The 20,295-nt window shown below is 53.5% G+C and overlaps 1 protein-coding gene across 7 annotated transcripts in view; it reads left to right on the top strand.

Moving 5' to 3' along the window:
• Positions 1 to 20,295, top strand: part of LOC106574851 (microtubule-associated protein 2) — a 127,862-nt gene that overhangs the window by 57,608 nt on the left and 49,959 nt on the right. For all 7 annotated transcript variants that reach the window (XM_045698116.1, XM_045698117.1, XM_045698112.1 and 4 more), the window contains one exon: positions 15,846 to 15,929. The gene's annotated coding sequence lies outside the window, so the exon portion shown is untranslated. The remainder of the gene's footprint in view (positions 1 to 15,845; positions 15,930 to 20,295) is intronic.

The following is a 20,295-nucleotide window of genomic DNA, read 5'->3' as shown; positions in this document are numbered from 1 at the left end:
ACTTCCACCAACATAGTGTGTGATCTGATGATACAGCGGGTTATACGGTCGATGAGTACGGGATGACATCATGTGGAATACAAGGTGCTCTACATTAGTTCTGTACTGGATGTTTTGTTGCAGACCATATGTCTCACTGTAAATGTTGCTGTTGAAGTAGGAGATATTGAGGCTTTTATTGGACTGTCTGTACATCTCACACCTGGCCACTCACACCTGGCCTCTCACACCTGACCTCTCACAGCTGGCCTCTCACAGCTGGCCACTCCTACCTGGCCACTCACACCTGGCCTCTCATACCTGACCTCTTACACCTGGTCTCTACACCTGGCCTCTCATACCTGGCCACTCACACCTGGCCTCTCATACCTGACCTCTTACACCTGGTCTCTCCACCTGGCCTCTCATACCTGGCCACTCACACCTGGCCTCTCATACCTTACCTCTTACACCTGGTCTCTACACCTGGCCTCTCATACCTGGCCACTCACACCTGGCCTCTCATACCTGGCCACTCACACCTGGCCTCTCATACCTGACCTCTTACACCTGGTCTCTCCACCTGGCCTCTCATACCTGGCCACTCACACCTGGCCACTCACACCTGGCCACTCACACCTGGCCTCTCATACCTGACCTCTTACACCTGGTCTCTCCACCTGGCCTCTCATACCTGGCCACTCACACCTGGCCACTCACACCTGGCCTCTCATACCTGGCCTCTCACACCTGGCCTCTCACACCTGGCCACTCACACCTGGCCACTCACACCTGGCCACTCACACCTGGCCACTCACACCTGGCCACTAATACCTGGCTTCTCACACCTGGCCACTCACACCTGGCTTCTCATACCTGGCCTCTCACACATGGCCTCTCACACCTGGCCACTTACACCTGGCCACTCACACCTGGCCACTGAGAACTAGGCCTCTCACACCGGGCCTCTTACACCTGGCCACTCACACCTGGCCACTCACACCTGGCCTCTCACACCTGGCCTCTCACACTTGGCCACTCACACCTGGCCACTCACACCTGGCCACTCACACCTGGCCACTCACACCTGGCCTCTGACACCTGGCCACTCACTCCTGGCCCTTCACACCTGGCCTCTCACACCTGGCCACTCACACCTGGCCTCTCACACCTGGCCACTCATTCCTGGCCTCTCACACCTGGCCTCTAACACCTGGCCACTCACCTGGCCTCTTATACCTGGCCACTCACCTGGCCTCTCATACCTGGCCTCTTACACCTGGCCACTCTCTGAAGTAGAGCTGCCTCCAGGCCCTGTACATTGTATGTACCGGCTAGGCTGTGTGTGTGTGTGTGTGTGTGTGTGTGTGTGTGTGTGTGTGTGTGTGTGTGTGTGTGTGTGTGTGTGTGTGTGTGTGTGTGTGTGTGTGTGTGTGTGTGTGTGTGTGTGTGCGTGCGTGCATGCATGCATGTCTGTGTGTGTCCGTGTGTGGGCGGTGGGTCGCTTGCGTGCTTATACAGTGCCTTTACAAGTGGCCTGTGAGCTGCCTGTCAGAACGATTACGTTTCAATCCATCACCACTCTTCAGATCAGTCCCACCAGGCACTCTCCTGACGATAGAGGGAGGATGGGGAGAGAGGGAAGAAGGGGAGGAGAGGATAGAAGGCTGTTGATTTATTAGACTAGGAGTGGGCTAAGGAGAGTGTAGGGGGGTTGTGGGGGGAGTGTGGGGGGGAGTGTAGGGGGAGTGTAGGGGGAGTGTGTGGAGTGTAGGGGGGAGTGTAGGGGGGTGTGTGGGGAGAGTGGGGAGTGTGGGGGTGGGGGGAGTGAGGGGGTGTGGGGAGTGTAGGGCGTGGGGGAGGGTGGGGAGTGTAGGGAGTGTAGGGGGGTGGGGAGTGTAGGGGGTGGGGGGAGGGTGGGGAGTGTAGGGAGTGTAGGGAGTGTGGGGAGTGTAGGGGGGTGTGGGGAGTGTAGGGAGTGTGGGGAGTGTAGGGGGTGTGGGGAGTGTACGGGGGTGGGGGGAGTGAGGGGAGTGTGGGGAGTGTAGGGAGTGTGGGGAGTGTAGGGGGGTGGGGAGTGTACGGGGGTGGGGGGAGTGAGGGGTGTGGGGAGTGTGTGGGGAGTGTACGGGGGTGTGGGGAGTGTGGGGTGTGTGGGGAGTGTAGGGGGGTGGTGAGTGTGAGGAGTGTAGGGGGAGTGTGGGGAGTGTAGGGGGGAGTGTGGGGAGTGTAGGGGGTGGGGAGTGTGGGGAGTGTAGGGGGGAGTGTGGGGAGTGTAGGGGGAGTGTGGGGAGAGTAGGGGGAGTGTAGGGTGGGTGGGGAGTGTAGGGGGTGGGGGAGTGTGGGGAGTGTAGGGGGAGTGTGGGGAGTGTAGGGTGGGTGGGGAGTGTAGGGGGTGGGGGGAGTGTGGGGAGTGTAGGGTGGGTGGGGAGTGTAGGGGTGGGGGAGTGTGGGGAGTGTAGGGGGAGTGTGGGGAGTGGTGGAGGTGTGTGGGGAGTGTAGGGAGTGGGGGCAGTGTGTGGGGAGTGGGGAGGTGTGTTGGGAGTGGGGAGGTGTGTGGGGAGTGTAGGGGGTGTGGGGAGTGTCGGGAGTGGGGGCAGTGTGTGGGGAGTGTGTGGGGTGTGTGGTGAGTGGGGGAGGTGTGTGGGGAGTGTGTGGGGTGTAGGGATCTACTGGTGTAGGTTTCTTGTAGATGTGTAGCTACTGTAGAGATCTACTGGTGTATGTGTGGGGAGTGTAGGATGGGTGGGGAGTGTAGGGGGTGGGGGAGTGTAGGGGGAGTGTGGGGAGTGTAGGGGGTGTGTGGGGTGGGTGGGGAGTGTGGGGGGTGGGGGGAGTGTAGGGTGGATGGGGAGTGTAGGAGGGTGGGGGGAGTGTGGGGAGTGTAGGGGGAGTGTGGGGAGTGGTGGAGGTGTGTGGGGAGTGTAGGGAGTGGGGGCAGTGTGTGGGGAGTGGGGAGTGTGGGGAGTGTAGGGGGTGTGGGGGAGTCTACGGGGGTGGGGGGAGTGAGGGGTGTGGGGAGTGTGGGGAGTATACGGGGGTGTTGGGAGTGTGGGGAGTGTGGGGTGTGTGGGAAGTTAAAGGGGGGTGGGGGGGAGTGTGCTGAGTGTGGGGGGTGGGGAGTGTGTGGAGTGTGTGGGGAGTATAGGGGGGTGTTGGGAGTGTGGGGAGTGTAGGGGGAGTGTGGGGAGTGTAGGGGGAGTGTGGGGAGTGTAGGGGGAGTGTGGGGAGTGTAGGGGGTGGGGAGTGTAGGGGGAGTGTGGGGAGTGGTGGAGGTGTGTGGGGAGTGTAGGGAGTGGGGGCAGTGTGTGGGGAGTGGGGAGGTGTGTAGGGAGTGTGGGGAGTGTAGGGGGGTGTGGGGAGTGTCGGGAGTGGGGGCAGTGTGTGGGGAGTGTGTGGGGTGTGTGGTGAGTGGGGGAGGTGTGTGGGGAGTGTGTGGGGTGTAGGGATCTACTGGTGTAGGTTTCTTGTAGATGTGTAGCTACTGTAGAGATCTACTGGTGTATGTGTGGGGAGTGTAGGATGGGTGGGGAGTGTAGGGGGTGGGGGAGTGTAGGGGGAGTGTGGGGAGTGTAGGGGGGAGTGTGGGGTGTGTGGGGGGTGGGGGAGTGTAGGGTGGATGGGGAGTGTAGGAGGGTGGGGGAGTGTGGGGAGTGTAGGGGGAGTGTGGGGAGTGGTGGAGGTGTGTGGGGAGTGTAGGGAGTGGGGGCAGTGTGTGGGGAGTGGGGGAGTGTGGGGAGTGTAGGGGGGTGTGGGGAGTCTACGGGGGGTGGGGGGAGTGAGGGGGTGTGGGGAGTGTGGGGAGTATACGGGGGTGTTGGGAGTGTGGGGAGTGTGGGGTGTGTGGGAAGTTAAAGGGGGGTGGGGGAGTGTGCTGAGTGTGGGGGGTGGGGAGTGTGTGGAGTGTGTGGGGAGTATAGGGGGGGTGTTGGGAGTGTGGGGAGTGTAGGGGGGAGTGTGGGGAGTGTAGGGGGAGTGTGGGGAGTGTAGGGGGAGTGTGGGGAGTGTAGGGGGTGGGGAGTGTAGGGGGAGTGTGGGGAGTGGTGGAGGTGTGTGGGGAGTGTAGGGAGTGGGGGCAGTGTGTGGGGAGTGGGGAGGTGTGTAGGGAGTGTGGGGAGTGTAGGGGGGTGTGGGGAGTGTACGGGGGTGGGGGAGTGAGGGGTGTGGGGAGTGTGGGGGGTGTGGGGAGTGTACGGGGGTGTTGGGAGTGTGGGGAGTGTGGGGTGTGTGGGAAGTTAAAGGGGGTGGGGGGAGTGTGCTGAGTGTGGGGGTGGGGAGTGTGTGGAGTGTGTGGGGAGTATAGGGGGGGTGTTGGGAGTGTGGGGAGTGTAGGGGGAGTGTGGGGAGTGTAGGGGGAGTGTGGGGAGTGTAGGGGGAGTGTGGGGAGTGTAGGGGGTGGGGAGTGTAGGGGGAGTGTGGGGAGTGGTGGAGGTGTGTGGGGAGTGTAGGGAGTGGGGGCAGTGTGTGGGGAGTGGGGGAGGTGTGTAGGGAGTGTGGGGAGTGTAGGGGGTGTGGGGAGTGTACGGGGGTGGGGGAGTGAGGGGTGTGGGGAGTGTGGGGAGTGTACGGGGGTGTTGGGAGTGTGGGGAGTGTGGGGTGTGGGAAGTTAAAGGGGGTGGGGGGAGTGTGCTGAGTGTGGGGGGTGGGGAGTGTGTGGAGTGTGTGGGGAGTATAAGGGGGGTGTGGGGAGTGTAGGGGGTGGTGAGTGTAGGGGGGAGTGTGGGGAGTGTAGGGGGAGTGTGGGGAGTGTAGGGGGAGTGTGGGGAGTGTAGGGGGTGGTGAGTGTGGGTGAGTGTAGGGGGTGGGGGAGTGTAGGGGGAGTGTGGGGAGAGTGGGGAGTGTAGGGGGGAGTGTGGGGAGTGTAGGGTGGGTGGGGAGTGTAGGGGGTGGGGAGTGTGGGGAGTGTAGGGGGAGTGTGGGGAGTGTAGGGTGGGTGGGGAGTGAAGGGGGGTGGGGGAGTGTGGGGAGTGTAGGGTGGGTGGGGAGTGTAGGGGGGTGGGGGTGTGTGGGAAGTGTAGGGGGAGTGTGGGGAGTGGTGGAGGTGTGTGGGGAGTGTAGGGAGTGGGGGCAGTGTGTGGGGAGTGGGGGAGGTGTGTTGGGAGTGGGGGAGGTGTGTGGGGAGTGTAGGGGGTGTGGGGAGGTGTGTGGGGAGTGTGGGCAGTGTGTGGGGAGTGTGGGCAGTGTGTGGGGAGTGGGGGAGGTGTGTGGGGAGTGTGTGGGGTGTAGGGATCTACTGGTGTAGGTTTCCTGTAGATGTGTAGCTACTGTAGAGATCTACTGGTGTATGTGTGGGGAGTGTAGGGTGGGTGGGGAGTGTAGGGGGGTGGGGGGAGTATGGGGAGTGTAGGGGGGAGTGTGGGGAGTGTAGGGGGAGTGTGGGGAGTGTAGGGGGAGTGTGGGGAGTGTAGGGGGAGTGTGGGGAGTGTAGGGTGGGTGGAGAGTGTAGGGGGTGGGGGGAGTATGGGGAGTGTAGGGGGAGTGTGGGGAGTGTGGTGAGTGGGGGAGGTGTGTGGGGGTGGGGAGGTGTGTGGGGAGTGTGTGGGGTGTGTGGTGAGTGGGGAGGTGTGTGGGGAGTGGGGGAGGTGTGTGGGGAGTGTGTGGGGTGTGTGGTGAGTGGGGAGGTGTGTGGGGAGTGTGTGGGGTGTGTGGTGAGTGGGGGAGGTGTGTGGGGAGTGTGTGGGGTGTGTGGTGAGTGGGGGAGGTGTGTGGGGTGTGTGGTGAGTGGGGGAGGTGTGTAGGGAGTGTAGGGAGTGGGGGAGTGTGTGGTGTGTGGGGGAGGAGTGTGGGGAGTGGGGGAGGTGTGTGGGAGTGTGTGGGGTGTGTGGTGAGTGGGGAGGTGTGTGGGGAGTGGGGGAGGTGTGGGGTGTGTGGTGAGTGGGGGAGGTGTGTGGGGAGTGTGGGGAGTGGGGGAGGTGTGTGGGGAGTGTGGTGAGTGGGGGAGGTGTATGGGGAGTGTGTGGGGTGTGTGGTGAGTGGGGAGGTGTGTGGGGAGTGGGGAGGTGTGGGGGAGTGTGTGGGGTGTGTGGTGAGTGGGGAGGTGTGTGGGGAGTGTGGGGAGTGGGGGAGGTGTGTGGGGAGTGTGGGGAGTGGGGGAGGTGTGTGGGGAGTGTGTGGGGTGTGTGGTGAGTGGGGGAGGTGTGTGGGGAGTGTGGGGAGACGCTCCCGAGTCTCGCGTGTTCCTACATTCTGTGCACGGTGTGCTCCTGCATGCTTGTGTGTGTTTATCTCTGCTTCGTGCCTCGTTATGATTAATGACTGAGTCAGCCCCAGTAGACTCATTACAAACAGTGGATCTGATCTCTAAGGGATCTACTGGTGTAGGTGTCCTGTAGTTGTGTAGCTACTGTAGAGATCTACTGGTGTAGGTCTCCTGTAGATGTGTAGCTACTGTAGAGATCTACTGGTGTATGTTTCCTGTAGATTTGTAGCTACTGTAGAGATCTACTGGTGTAGGTGTCCTGTAGTTGTGTAGCTACTGTAGAGATCTACTGGTGTAGGTCTCCTGTAGATTTGTAGCTACTGTAGGGATCTACTGGTGTAGGTCTCCTGTAGATGTGTAGCTACTGTAGAGATCTACTGGTGTATGTCTCCTGTTGATTTGTAGCTACTGTAGAGATCTACTGGTGTAGGTTTCCTGTAGATGTGTAGCTACTGTAGAGATCTACTGGTGTATGTGTGGGGAGTGTAGGGTGGGTGGGGAGTGTAGGGGGTGGGGAGTATGGGGTGTGTAGGGGGAGTGTGGGGAGTGTAGGGGGGAGTGTGGGGAGTGTAGGGGGAGTGTGGGGAGTGTAGGGTGGGTGGAGAGTGTAGGGGGTGGGGGAGTGTGGGGAGTGTAGGGGGAGTGTGGGGAGTGTAGGGGGAGTGTGGGGAGTGGTGGAGGTGTGTGGGGAGTGTAGGGAGTGGGGGGAGTGTGTGGGGTGTGTGGTGAGTGGGGGAGGTGTGTGGGGGTGGGGAGGTGTGGGGAGTGTGTGGGGTGTGTGGGGAGTGGGGGAGGTGTGTGGGGAGTGGGGAGGTGTGTGGGGAGTGTGTGGGGTGTGTGGTGAGTGGGGAGGTGTGTGGGGAGTGTGTGGGGTGTGTGGTGAGTGGGGAGGTGTGTGGGGTGTGTGGTGAGTGGGGGAGGTGTGTAGGGAGTGTAGGGAGTGGGGGGGTGTGTGGGGTGTGTGGTGTGTGGGGAGGAGTGTGGGGAGTGGGGAGGTGTGTGGGGAGTGTGTGGGGTGTGTGGTGAGTGGGGGAGGTGTGTGGGGAGTGGGGGAGGTGTGGGGGGAGTGTGTGGGGTGTGTGGTGAGTGGGGGAGGTGTGTGGGGAGTGTGGGGAGTGGGGGAGGTGTGTGGGGAGTGTGGTGAGTGGGGGAGGTGTATGGGGAGTGTGTGGGGTGTGTGGTGAGTGGGGGAGGTGTGTGGGGAGTGGGGGAGGTGTGGGGGGGAGTGTGTGGGGTGTGTGGTGAGTGGGGGAGGTGTGTGGGGAGTGTGGGGAGTGGGGAGGTGTGTGGGGAGTGTGGTGAGTGGGGGAGGTGTGTGGGGAGTGTGTGGGGTGTGTGGTGAGTGGGGGAGGTGTGTGGGGAGTGTGGGGAAACGCTCCCGAGTCTCGCGTGTTCCTACATTCTGTGCACGGTGTGCTCCTGCATGCTTGTGTGTGTTTATCTCTGCTTCGTGCCTCGTTATGATTAATGACTGAGTCAGCCCCAGTAGACTCATTACAAACAGTGGATCTGATCTCTAAGGGATCTACTGGTGTAGGTGTCCTGTAGTTGTGTAGCTACTGTAGAGATCTACTGGTGTAGGTCTCCTGTAGATGTGTAGCTACTGTAGAGATCTACTGGTGTATGTTTCCTGTAGATTTGTAGCTACTGTAGAGATCTACTGGTGTAGGTGTCCTGTAGTTGTGTAGCTATTGTAGAGATCTACTGGTGTAGGTCTCCTGTAGATTTGTAGCTACTGTAGGGATCTACTGGTGTAGGTCTCCTGTAGATGTGTAGCTACTGTAGGGATCTACTGGTGTAGGTCTCCTGTAGATTTGTAGCTACTGTAGAGATCTACTGGTGTAGGTTTCCTGTAGATGTGTAGCTACTATAGGGATCTACTGGTGTAGGTGTCCTGTAGATGTGTAGCTACTTTAGGGATCTACTGGTGTAGGTTTCCTGTAGATGTGTAGCTACTGTAGAGATCTACTGGTGTATGTTTCCTGTAGATTTGTAGCTACTGTAGAGATCTACTGGTGTAGGTTTCCTGTAGATGTGTAGCTACTGTAGGGATCTACTGGTGTAGGTGTCCTGTAGATGTGTAGCTACTGTAGAGATCTACTGGTGTATGTTTCCTGTAGATTTGTAGCTACTGTAGAGATCTACTGGTGTAGGTGTCCTGTAGATGTGTAGCTACTGTAGAGATCTACTGGTGTATGTTTCCTGTAGATGTGTAGCTACTGTAGAGATCTACTGGTGTATGTTTCCTGTTGATTTGTAGCTACTGTAGAGATCTACTGGTGTAGGTTTCCTGTAGATGTGTAGCTACTGTAGAGATCTACTGGTGTATGTTTCCTGTAGATGAATGTGGCTACTGTAGAGATCTACTGGTGTAGGTGTCCTGTAGATGTGTAGCTACTGTAGAGATCTACTGGTGTATGTTTCCTGTAGATTTGTAGCTACTGTAGAGATCTACTGGTGTAGGTTTCCTGTAGATGAATGTGGCTAATGTAGAGATCTACTGGTGTAGGTGTCCTGTAGATAGATGTGTAGCTGTAACTACAGTATGTCCAGCTGTTGACTTGACCATCTTAAATGCGTTAGCTACAGTGTTGACCATATTGGCCAATGGCCATGGTAGTAGAACATCAATCAGCTCATGCCCAATGGAGCTTCTTTGTAGCTTACAGTACTCTATTTTTGTACTCCATAGTAGAGACAGACAGACAGCTCCATAGTAGAGACCGACAGACAGCTCCATAGTAGAGACCGACAGACAGCTCCATAGTAGAGACCGACAGACAGCTCCATAGTAGAGACCGACAGACAGCTCCATAGTAGAGACAGACAGACAGCTCCATAGTAGAGACAGACAGACAGCTCCATAGTAGAGACAGACAGACAGCTCCATAGTAGAGACAGACAGACAGCTCCATAGTAGAGACAGACAGACAGCTCCATAGTAGAGACAGACAGACAGACAGCTCCATAGTAGAGACAGACAGACAGACAGCTCCATAGTAGAGACAGACAGACAGACAGCTCCACAGTAGAGACAGACAGACAGACAGCTCCACAGTAGAGAGAGACAGACAAACAGCTCCATAGTAGAGACAGACAGACAAACAGCTCCATAGTAGAGACAGACAGACAGCTCCATAGTAGACAGACAGACCAACAGCTCCATAGTAGAGACAGACAGACAAACCGCTCCATAGTAGAGATAGGCAGACAGCTCCATAGTAGACAGACAGACCAACAGCTCCATAGTAGAGACAGACAGACAAACAGCTCCATAGTAGAGACAGACATACCGACAGCTCGATAGTAGAGACAGACATACCGACAGCTCCATAGTAGAGACAGACAGACAGCTCCATAGTAGAGACAGACAGACAGCTCCACAGTAGAGACAGACAGACAGCTCCACAGTAGAGATAGACAGCTCCATAGTAGAGACAGACAGACGGACAGCTCCATATTATGTAGACAGACAGACGGACAGCTCCAACAGAGTTGTCCATGTTCTTGTCCATGTTCTGTTATTATCTCCACCCGGCACATCCAGAAGAGGACTGGCCACCCCTCCAAGCCTGGTTCCTCTCTAGGTTTCTTCCTAGGATCCTGCCTGGGTTTTAGGCTGGGTTTCTGTTCAGCACTTTGTGACATTGGCGGATGTGAAAGGGCTTTATAAATACATTTGATTGAATTTAATTGAGTTCAAAGGCAACAGTGGGTCAATGCAGTTTATTTCTTATGGGCAGACATGGACACATCATTATCACCCCTAATGGACAGACATGGACACATCATTATCACCCCCTAATGGACAGACATGGACACATCATTATCACTCCCTAATGGACAGACATGGACACATCATTATCACCCCTAATGGACAGACATGGACACATCATTATCACTCCCTAATGGACAGACATGGACACATCATTATCACCCCTAATGGACAGACATGGACACATCATTATCACTCCCTAATGGACAGACATGGACACATCATTATCACCCCTAATGGACAGACATGGACACATCATTATCACTCCCTAATGGACAGACATGGACACATCATTATCACCCCCTAATGGACAGACATGGACACATCATTATCACCCCCTAATGGACAGATATGGACACATCATTATCACTCCCTAATGGACAGACATGGACACATCATTATCACCCCCTAATGGACAGATATGGACACATCATTATCACCCCCTAATGGACAGACATGGACACATCATTATCACTCCCTAATGGACAGATATGGACACATCATTATCACTCCCTCTGCAGTGGTATTTCAACCAAAACACTCTCCTCTCCTCATCCCCCAATCCCCAGTTGGTTTAACTGTGACTGGTGGTTTGATGAATTAAACATACACCAGGGTGTGTGTGTGTGTGCGTGTGTGTGCGTGTGTGTGTGTGTGTGTGTGTGCGTGCGTGTGCATTCATGTGTGTGTGTGTGCCTGCGGGAAGCTGGAGTCTGTCCGTGGGGACAAGGGGGCTGGCTGACTGAATTATAGATGAGGAATGTGGGCGAAGCTAAGGTTAAGTTAAGGACAGAATGCACAGTCTCTCTGAGTAGATCTCCTAAAAGATTTACTGTACCTCCAGGTCTGGGGCAACACAAACTTAGTCAGACAGATCTCACTCAATCATTCTTCTGCAAAGGCTATAAATCCTAAACTAATATGTTTATTGCTGTAAAACCGTTGGTAGAGCATAGCACATGCAATACCAATGTTGTGTGGTTCGATTCCCATGGGGGACCAGTATGAAAATGTCTGCACTCACTACCTACAGTACTGTAAGTGGCTCTGGATAAGAGCGTCTGATAAATGACTAAATGTAAACACTTAAACTAATAGGTTTATTGCTGTGCTTTCTCATTCATATAAATGATCAAGCATATCGGTGAGTACAAATCACTACACAATGACAACAGATGGAGAGGATGATGATATTGATGATGATGGTGGGGCTAGACTAGACTAGTTGATACCAGAGCAGAATATGTCCAGCGAGGGAGCATGTCCCTACAAACATCTGTCTGCTTGTGTTTTCTAATCTTAGAGATCTGACACACTGACAGCAACAGACCAAGACAAGGCTCACTGACAACTACTGTTGTACCTGACTGACTCTCTCTGTGCCAAAACAATGGCTGCTGTTGCTGTGAGCCTGGAACCTTTCACGCTATCCCTGAACCAGGCTGGCTGAACCAGGCTGGCTGTGGTGCATTCGGTGAAGGGGACTTTGTCTGTCTGCTCCTGTGATCTCTGATTGTCATGGCTGCTCTGAGCAGATTTCCCCAAATCTCTCTCTCTCCCCCCCTTTCCATTCCCCTTTCCTCACAATCCCTCTCTCCCTCAAGCTCTCCCTCAAGCTCTCCCTCAAGCTCTCCCTCCCTCCCATCACAGTTCTTTCTGCCTTCCCTGCATTCTCCCGCCTCCCTCCCTCCCTCCCTCCCTCTCTCCCTGCCTCCCTGCCTGCCTCCCTGCCTGCCTGCCTGCCTGCCTGCCTGCCTCACTCTCTTTTAGCCAAGCTCCACTACTGCTACTACTGCAGCACTGCTTTCTGTGTGACCTCATCTTACCTTCCCTCTCTCCTCTCTCCTCTCTCAACACCCTCTTTCTCCCTCTCTCCTTCCCTCTCTCCTCCCTCATCCCCCTCTCGCTCCTCCCTCACCCCCTCACCCCCTCTCTCTATCTCCTTCCCCAATGCTCTCCTCCCTCACCCCCTCTCTCTCTCCTCCCTCACCCCTCTCTCTATCTCCTTCCCCAATGCTCTCTTCCCTCAACCCCATCACTCTCCCTCTTTCCCTCTCTCCTCCATCTCTCTATCTCCCCAACTCTCTCCTTCCCCAACTTTCCCCCTCCCTCATCCCCCTCTCTCCTCTCTCCTCTCTCACCTCTCTCTCTCCTTCCCCAATCTCTCTTTTGTTCCCTCTCTCTCTGTTTCTCCCTCTCTCCTCCCCTTTCTCTTTCTTTCCTCTCTCCTTCCCCCTTGCTCTCCTTCCCCCTCTCTCACTCTCCTTCCCCCATCCCTCTCTCCTTCCTCATCTCTCTTTACCCCCCTCTCTCTACTCTCTCTGCAAACTCCTTCCCAAACTCCTCCCTCCTCCTCTCTCCTGATCCCCTGTGTGAATACGGACCCCTCCTCCTCCTCCTCTCTCCTGATCCCCTGTGTGAATACGGACCCCTCCTCCTCCTCTCTCCTGATCCCCTGTGTGAATACGGACCCCTCCTCCTCCTCCTCTTTCCTGATCCCCTGTGTGAATACGGACCCCTCCTCCTCCTCCTCTCTCTGATCCCCTGTGTGAATACGGACCCCTCCTCCTCCTCTCTCTGATCCCCTGTGTGAATACGGACCCCTCCTCCTCCTCCTCTCTCTGATCCCCTGTGTGAATACGGACCCCTCCTCCTCCTCCTCTCTCCTGATCCCCTGTGTGAATATGGACCCCTCCTCCTCCTCCAGTGTGAATACGGACCCCCCCTCCTCCTGTGTGAATACGGACCCCTCCTCCTCCTGTGTGAATACGGACCCCTCCTCCTCCTGTGTGAATACGGACCCCCCCTCCTTCTGTGTGAATACGGACCCCTCCTCCTCCTGTGTGAATACGGACCCCTCCTCCTCCTGTGTGAATACGGACCCCTCCTCCTCCTGTGTGAATACGGACCCCTCCTCCTCCTGTGTGAATACGGACCCCTCCTCCCCCTGTGTGAATACGGACCCCTCCTCCTCCTCCTCTCTCCTGATCCCCTGTGTGAATATGGACCCCTCCTCCTCCTCCTGTGTGAATACGGACCCCCCCTCCTCCTGTATGAATACGGACCCCTCCTCTTCCTGTGTGAATACGGACCCCTCCTCCTCCTGTGTGAATACGGACCCCTCCTCCACCTGTGTGAATACGGACCCCTCCTCCTCCTGTGTGAATACGGACCCCTCCTCCCCCTGTGTGAATACGGACCCCTCCTCCCCCTGTGTGAATACGGACCCCTCCTCCCCCTGTGTGAATACGGACCACTCCTCCCCCCTGTGTGAATACGGACCCCTCCTCCCCCCTGTGTGAATACGGACCCCTCCTCCCCCTGTGTGAATACGGACCCCTCCTCCCCCTGTGTGAATACGGACCCCTCCTCCCCCTGTGTGAATACGGACCCCTCCTCCTCCTGTGTGAATACGGACCCCTCCTCCTCCTGTGTGAATACGGACCCCTCCTCCTCCTGTGTGAATACGGACCCCTCCTCCTCCTGTGTGAATACGGACCCCTCCTCCCCCTGTGTGAATACGGACCCCTCCTCCCCCTGTGTGAATACGGACCCCTCCTCCCCCTGTGTGAATACGGACCCCTCCTCCTCCTGTGTGAATACGGACCCCTACTCCTCCTGTGTGAATACGGACCCCTCCTCCTCCTGTGTGAATACGGACCCCTCCTCCTCCTGTGTGAATACGGACCCCTCCTCCTCCTGTGTGAATACGGACCCCTCCTCCTCCTGTGAGAATACAGACCCCTCCTCCTATGTGAATACGGACCCCTCCTCCTCCTATGTGAATACGGACCCCTCCCCCTCCTGTGTGAATACGGACCCCTCCTCCTCCTGTGTGAATACGGACCCCTCCTCCCCCTGTGTGAATACGGACCCCTCCTCCCCCTGTGTGAATACGTACCCCTCCTCCTCCTGTGTGAATACAGACCCCTCCTCCCCCTGTGTGAATACGGACCCCTCCTCCCCCTGTGTGAATACGGACCCCTCCTCCCCCTGTGTGAATACGGACCCCTCCTCCCCCTGTGTGAATACGGACCCCTCCTCCCCCTGTGTGAATACGGACCCCTCCTCCCCCTGTGTGAATACGGACCCCTACTCCTCCTGTGTGAATACGGACCCCTCCTCCTCCTGTGTGAATACGGACCCCTCCTCCCCCTGTGTGAATACGGACCCCGCCTCCCCCTGTGTGAATACGGACCCCTCCTCCTCCTGTGAGAATACGGACCCCTCCTCCTCCTGTGAGAATACGGACCCCTCCTCCTGTGTGAATACGGACCCCTCCTCCTCCTGTGTGAATACGGACCCCTCCTCCTCCTGTGTGAATACGGACTCCTCCTCCCCCTGTGTGAATACGGACCCCTCCTCCCCCTGTGTGAATACGGACCCCTCCTCCCCCTGTGTGAATACGGACCCCTCCTCCTCCTGTGAGAATACGGACCCCTCCTCCCCCTGTGTGAATACGGACCCCTCCTCCCCCTGTGTGAATACGGACCCCTCCTCCCCCTGTGTGAATACGGACCCCTCCTCCTCCTGTGTGAATACGGACCCCTCCTCCTCCTGTGTGAATACGGACCCCTCCTCCTCCTGTGTGAATACGGACCTCCCCTCCTCCTGTGTGAATACGGACCTCCCCTCCTCCTGTGTGAATACGGACCCCTCCTCCTCCTGTGTGAATACGGACCCCTCCTCCTCCTGTGTGAATACGGACCCCTACTCCTCCTGTGTGAATACGGACCCCTCCTCCTCCTGTGTGAATACGGACCCCTACTCCTCCTGTGTGAATACGGACCTCCCCTCCTCCTGTGTGAATACGGACCCCTCCTCCTCCTGTGTGAATACGGACCCCTCCTCCTCCTGTGTGAATACGGACAATCTTTAGAAACCTAGAAACTCACTTTGACATGTTGCTGGGGATTTCTGGCAGAAAAACAAGGTTACATCCCCAGGCCTGGTTGGGTTGGTTGTGTCACCCTTCTCCCCTTCCCCTCGTCCCCTTCCCCTCGTCCCCTTCTCCCCTTCCCCTCGTCCCCTTCTCCCCTTCCCCTCGTCCCCTTCTCCCCTTCCCCTCGTCCCCTTCTCCCCTTCCCCTCGTCCCCTTCCCCCTCTCCCCTCTGCCCTGTGGCTGTGATGTGAATGGCCATGTTGCACTTGGTCCTGCCAGGGGCCCCTGACTGTGCTGGGGTGATGAATGTAGAACCAGGTCCCCAAAGAGGCTCCCAGCCTAAGAACCAGACTGTCTGTCTGTCGCTGGGGCCAAACAAACCCATTGTTGTTATCTGTGGTGGATGTGCTCACATGGGCCCCTCGTTACTGATGGATAATGTGAGGAGTTGTTGTAGTAATTGTGGATTGCCCCTTTGTCCCATAGTACTACCCATAGAAATCTGCTATAGAGATTGGGATGCTTAATACAGTCCGGGCTTATTACTCCTAGACAGAGTAGATAGGATCACTCACAAACACTCTTAGTCAAACTAGGAGGTTTCTACATGAAAGCCTCCAGGCTTGGCCCACTGCTCCACACTGCAGTGTAAGTAGCGTGCTTCAGGAAAACCCTGATCAGCTTAACTCCTCCACCTGTAGTCCTCTATAAGTCTGCCAGGAACATTCATCCAGCCATTGTGTTTGAGTAGACTACCCTCTCTTATTCAGTACATACTGTCAGTCTGGTACAGTATCTAGTCACTTAACCACGGACATGATTTAGAGTAGGGGGAATGGTGATCAGGCAACGTGTGTGTGTGTGTGTGTGTGTGTGTGTGTGTGTGTGTGTGTGTGTGTGTGTGTGTGTGTGTGTGTGTGTGTGTGTGTGTGTGTGTGTGTGTGTGTGTGTGTGTGTGTGTGTGTGTTATGACTGTTCTCTGTTTGTTCTAACATTCTCTCTCCCTATAGGTGGAACCAGGAGGTTTTCCTCATCAGTGCTCTGATTCCTACCATTGTGTTCAGAAGTGGTTAAGTCCATCAGCAACTCATCAGGTAAGACCAGAGAGAACAAACACTTGTAAAGAGAGCTTTAGCTGAAATGATGGTACGGATGTAGGATCTTAATTTGAGCCAGTTTACTACAACAGGGAAATAATCTTGCAGCAACAGGAAATGTAAATTATTTTGTGGATTCTAATTAATGGACGTTTTTTTTGTAGGGGTTGATACATTTTTCATTAGGGCAAATCAAGTCTGACATTTTAAGGTGGAAATCCCAAACTTTAAAAGCCTTTTTAAACCTCGAATATACTACAACGTTGCATTTCCTGCTGTGCAGAAACATTTTCAGCAACAAAAGAGTGATCAAATTAAGATCCTACATCTGTATGTTTATTTGACTAAACACAGAGAACACTGATTGCGTATGTAGCCATAGATAATGTCTGTCCATACTATAGCCCCATAGTTCACTCCAGTTATCCTGCAAATCTGTTGATGTGCTCTTGAGCAAGGCTCTTAACCCTAATTTACTCCAGGAGTGCTGTACTACTATGGCTGACCCTGTAAAACAACACATTTCACTGTTCCTATCTGGTGTGTGTGACAATAAAACATCTATTTATTTTGTATATCCATGTTTTTTGTTTATATCGCTGCTTATTGTCTCATGAGTACCTCTTCAGAGTAAAACATGTATTGATTTCTTTTCCTCAGAGGAGAACACATTGAATTATTAAACAACATTTATTTCCATTTATTTCCTGGAACACATAATTATGACTCATCGTTACTGGAATCAGAGTTCATTCTATAGAGTAGCAGTTTGAACCTCCCCAGAATGCTCTTCCATGAATCATTAAACCTCAGTAGTAATGGTTAAGTGGCTCTGCTCAGGCATACCAGTGCTGTAGTTACCAGGGTTTAGAAAGGGACAGTGTTAGGTGTGTATACGGAGGCGAAGTCAGGTGCAGGAGAGCAGAGTGAAATAAATAGGCGCGCTTTAATTCCGTTCCATAAATGACATGCATGAAAATACAACGTGCCAAAATAACACGGAAACAATAATAAAGTATAGCGCCAGACAAAACACCATCTAACAATAAACAATTACACACAAAGACAAGTAGGGGAACAGAGGACTAAATACATTCAGTATGATTAGGGAATGAATACCAGGTGTGCAGGGAACAAGACAAAACAAATGGAAAGATGAAAAATGGAGCGGCGGTGGCTAGAAAGCCGGTGACGTCGACCGCCGAACGCCGCCCAAACAAGGAGAGGAGCCAACTTCGGCGGAAGTCGTGACAGACAGAGGGTAATCGTGTGTATAATACCATTTAGAATGAGGATAAAGGGGTATTGTGGGTAACTGAGTCCTGGATAACATGGATGTGTTAGAGGATGTAGGATATATTCCTTACGCTAGCAGATCCAGTCATAGTCTGTCCTGTTGCTTCTCAATCTCCATTCCATTTGACTTGTTGAGGATCCATGAAGGTTTATTTGATATGTTGTAGACATTTACTGGCACTTACTCAGTGTTTCAATGTTAGCAGCAGTGTGTTTCTCATGGCCAGAAGTTTATTGACAGTAATTGTGTGGTTTGCCTGTGAGTGTGGACAGTATAAACCTGTTCTCTCACCAGTAATCCCCCAGCCAACAGAAAACATGTTAAAATCCCAGTGCAAGTTATTAGCCTGACAGCCCAACAGCACTATAACTGATCTGCTCCTGTCCTGACCTATCAGAACTTAGAAACAAACCAACCTGACCAATCAAAGTTTATAAATAGTCCAACCTGACCAATCAAAGTTTATAAATAGTCCAACCTGACCAATCAAAGTTTAGAAATAGTCCAATCAAAGTTTAGAAACAGCCCAACCTGACCAATCAAAGTTTAGAAATAGTCCAACCTGACCAATCAAAGTTTAGAAATAGTCCAATCAAAGTTTAGAAACAGCCCAACCTGACCAATCAAAGTTAAGTAACAGTCCAACCTGCCCAATCAGAGTTAAGTAACAGCCCAATCAGAGAGGACAGTCATAACACACACACACACACACACACACACACACACACACACACACACACACACACACACACACACACACACACACACACACACACACACACACACACTCAAGGGGGCAATAACTGTAAGCAACTGTCCTGCAGGCCTAATGACTGTAATGGCCTCTGGTCATGTCATATATGTCTGTCTGACCCGTGGAGTACACACCACCTGGTCATACCTGGCCATGTATACACACACACACACACACACACACACACACACACACACACACACACACACACACACACACACACACACACACACACACACACACACAGACACTCAGTTGAGGGGACAATAACTGTAAGTAACTGTCCTGCAGGCCTAATGACTGTAATGGCTAGTGACTCAGGCTGTCACTTTCTTACTGTTGTTATGCAAGGTCCTACAGTAGACTGCTGCACTAATGTCTTTGTTTGGGTGAAAGGCATGTCTGACCTGGCTGACTGACTGACTGGCTGACTGACTGACTGGCTGGCTGACTGGCTGTCTGACATGGCTGGCTGACCTGACTGACCTGCTGGCTGGCTGATTGACTGACTGTCTAACCTGACTGGCTCGCTGGCCTGGCTGTCTGACTAACTGACTGGCTGCAGCTGGAGACAGAGCTCTGCAATGCAGCAACAGCAGAGAACATTATAAATTCTCTACATTCACCTTGTGCTGACATCAAACCTGGGCTGTGTTCAATAGGGATAAAATGTATTGAAACAATGAGGCGGAGCTCTAGAACCTGAACTTATCCAATCAGAACACAGATAACGTTTTGCTACGATGTGCCTTTCTGAATATGACCCTGGTTTAAAGAGTAACTCAATACCCTGCTGTAATACCCTGCTGTAATACCCTGCTGTAATACCCTGGTGTAATACTCTGGTCTAATACCCTGCTGTAATACCCTGCTGTAATACCCTGGTGTAATACTCTGCTGTAATACTCTGCTGTAATACCCTGCTGTAATACCCTGGTGTAATACTCTGCTGTAATACCCTGCTGTAATACCCTGCTGTAATACCCTGGTGTAATACTCTGGTCTAATACCCTGCTGTAATACCCTGCTGTAATACCCTGCTGTAATACCCTGGTGTAATACTCTGCTGTAATACTCTGCTGTAATACCCTGCTGTAATACCCTGGTGTAATACTCTGCTGTAATACCCTGCTGTAATACCCTGGTGTAACACCATGCTGTAATACCCTGCTGTAATACCCTGCTGTAATACCCTGCTGTAATACCCTGGTGTAACATCATGCTGTAATACCATGCTGTAATACCCTGCTGTAATACCCTGCTGTAATACCCTGCTGTAATACCCTGCAGTAATACCCTGCTCTAATACCCTGCTGTAATACCCTGCTGTAATACCCTGCTGTAACACTCTGCTGTAATACCCTGCTGTAATACCCTGGTTTAATACCCTGCTGTAACACTCTGCTGTAACACTCTGCTGTAATACCCTGCTGTAATACCCTGGTTTAATACCCTGCTGTAATACCCTGCTGTAATATATTGCTGTAATACCCTGCTGTTATACCCTGCTGTAATATCCTGCTGTAATACCCTGCTGTAATACCCTGCTGCAATACCCTGCTGTAATACCATGCTGTAATACCATGCTGTAATACCCTGCTCGAATACCCTGCTGTAATACCCTGGTTTAATACCCTGCTGTAATACCCTGCTGTAATATCCTGCTGTAATACCCTGCTGTAATATCCTGCTGTAATACCCTGCTGTAATACCCTGGTGTAATACCCTGCTGTAATACCCTGCTGTAATACCCTGGTGTAATACCCTGCTGTAATACCCTGCTGTAACACTCTGCTGTAATACCCTGCTGTAATACCCTGGTGTAACACTCTGCTGTAATACCCTGCTTTAATACCCTGGTGTAATACCCTGCTGTAATACCCTGCTGTAATATCCTGCTGTAATACCCTGGTGTAATACCACACTGTAATACCACGCTGTAATACCCTTGGTGTAATACCCTGCTGTAATATCCTGCTGTAATATCCTGCTGTAATACCCTGCTGTAATACCCTGCTGTAATACCCTGGTGTAATACCCTGGTGTAATATCCTGCTGTAATACCATGCTGTAATACCCTGCTGTAATACCCTGGTGTAATATCCTGCTGTAATACCCTGCTGTAATACCCTGGTGTAATACCATGCTGTAATACCCTGGTGTAATACCACGCTGTAATACCCTGGTCTAATACAGGGTATATGAGAGCGAGAGAGAGAGAGAGAGGCTAGCTGACAGGGTAGTATTATGGATACAGACGTGGACCAAATTGTGTCGTTCTCAGCTGTAAACTGGCGTTTATTTTTTTCCTG

The sequence above is a fragment of the Salmo salar genome, chromosome ssa16, assembly GCF_905237065.1.
Source record: "Salmo salar chromosome ssa16, Ssal_v3.1, whole genome shotgun sequence".
In the NCBI taxonomy this organism is placed as follows: domain Eukaryota; kingdom Metazoa; phylum Chordata; class Actinopteri; order Salmoniformes; family Salmonidae; genus Salmo; species Salmo salar.
Note: the sequence above shows the minus strand (reverse complement) of the source record. Positions and strands in the feature narration are given on the sequence as shown.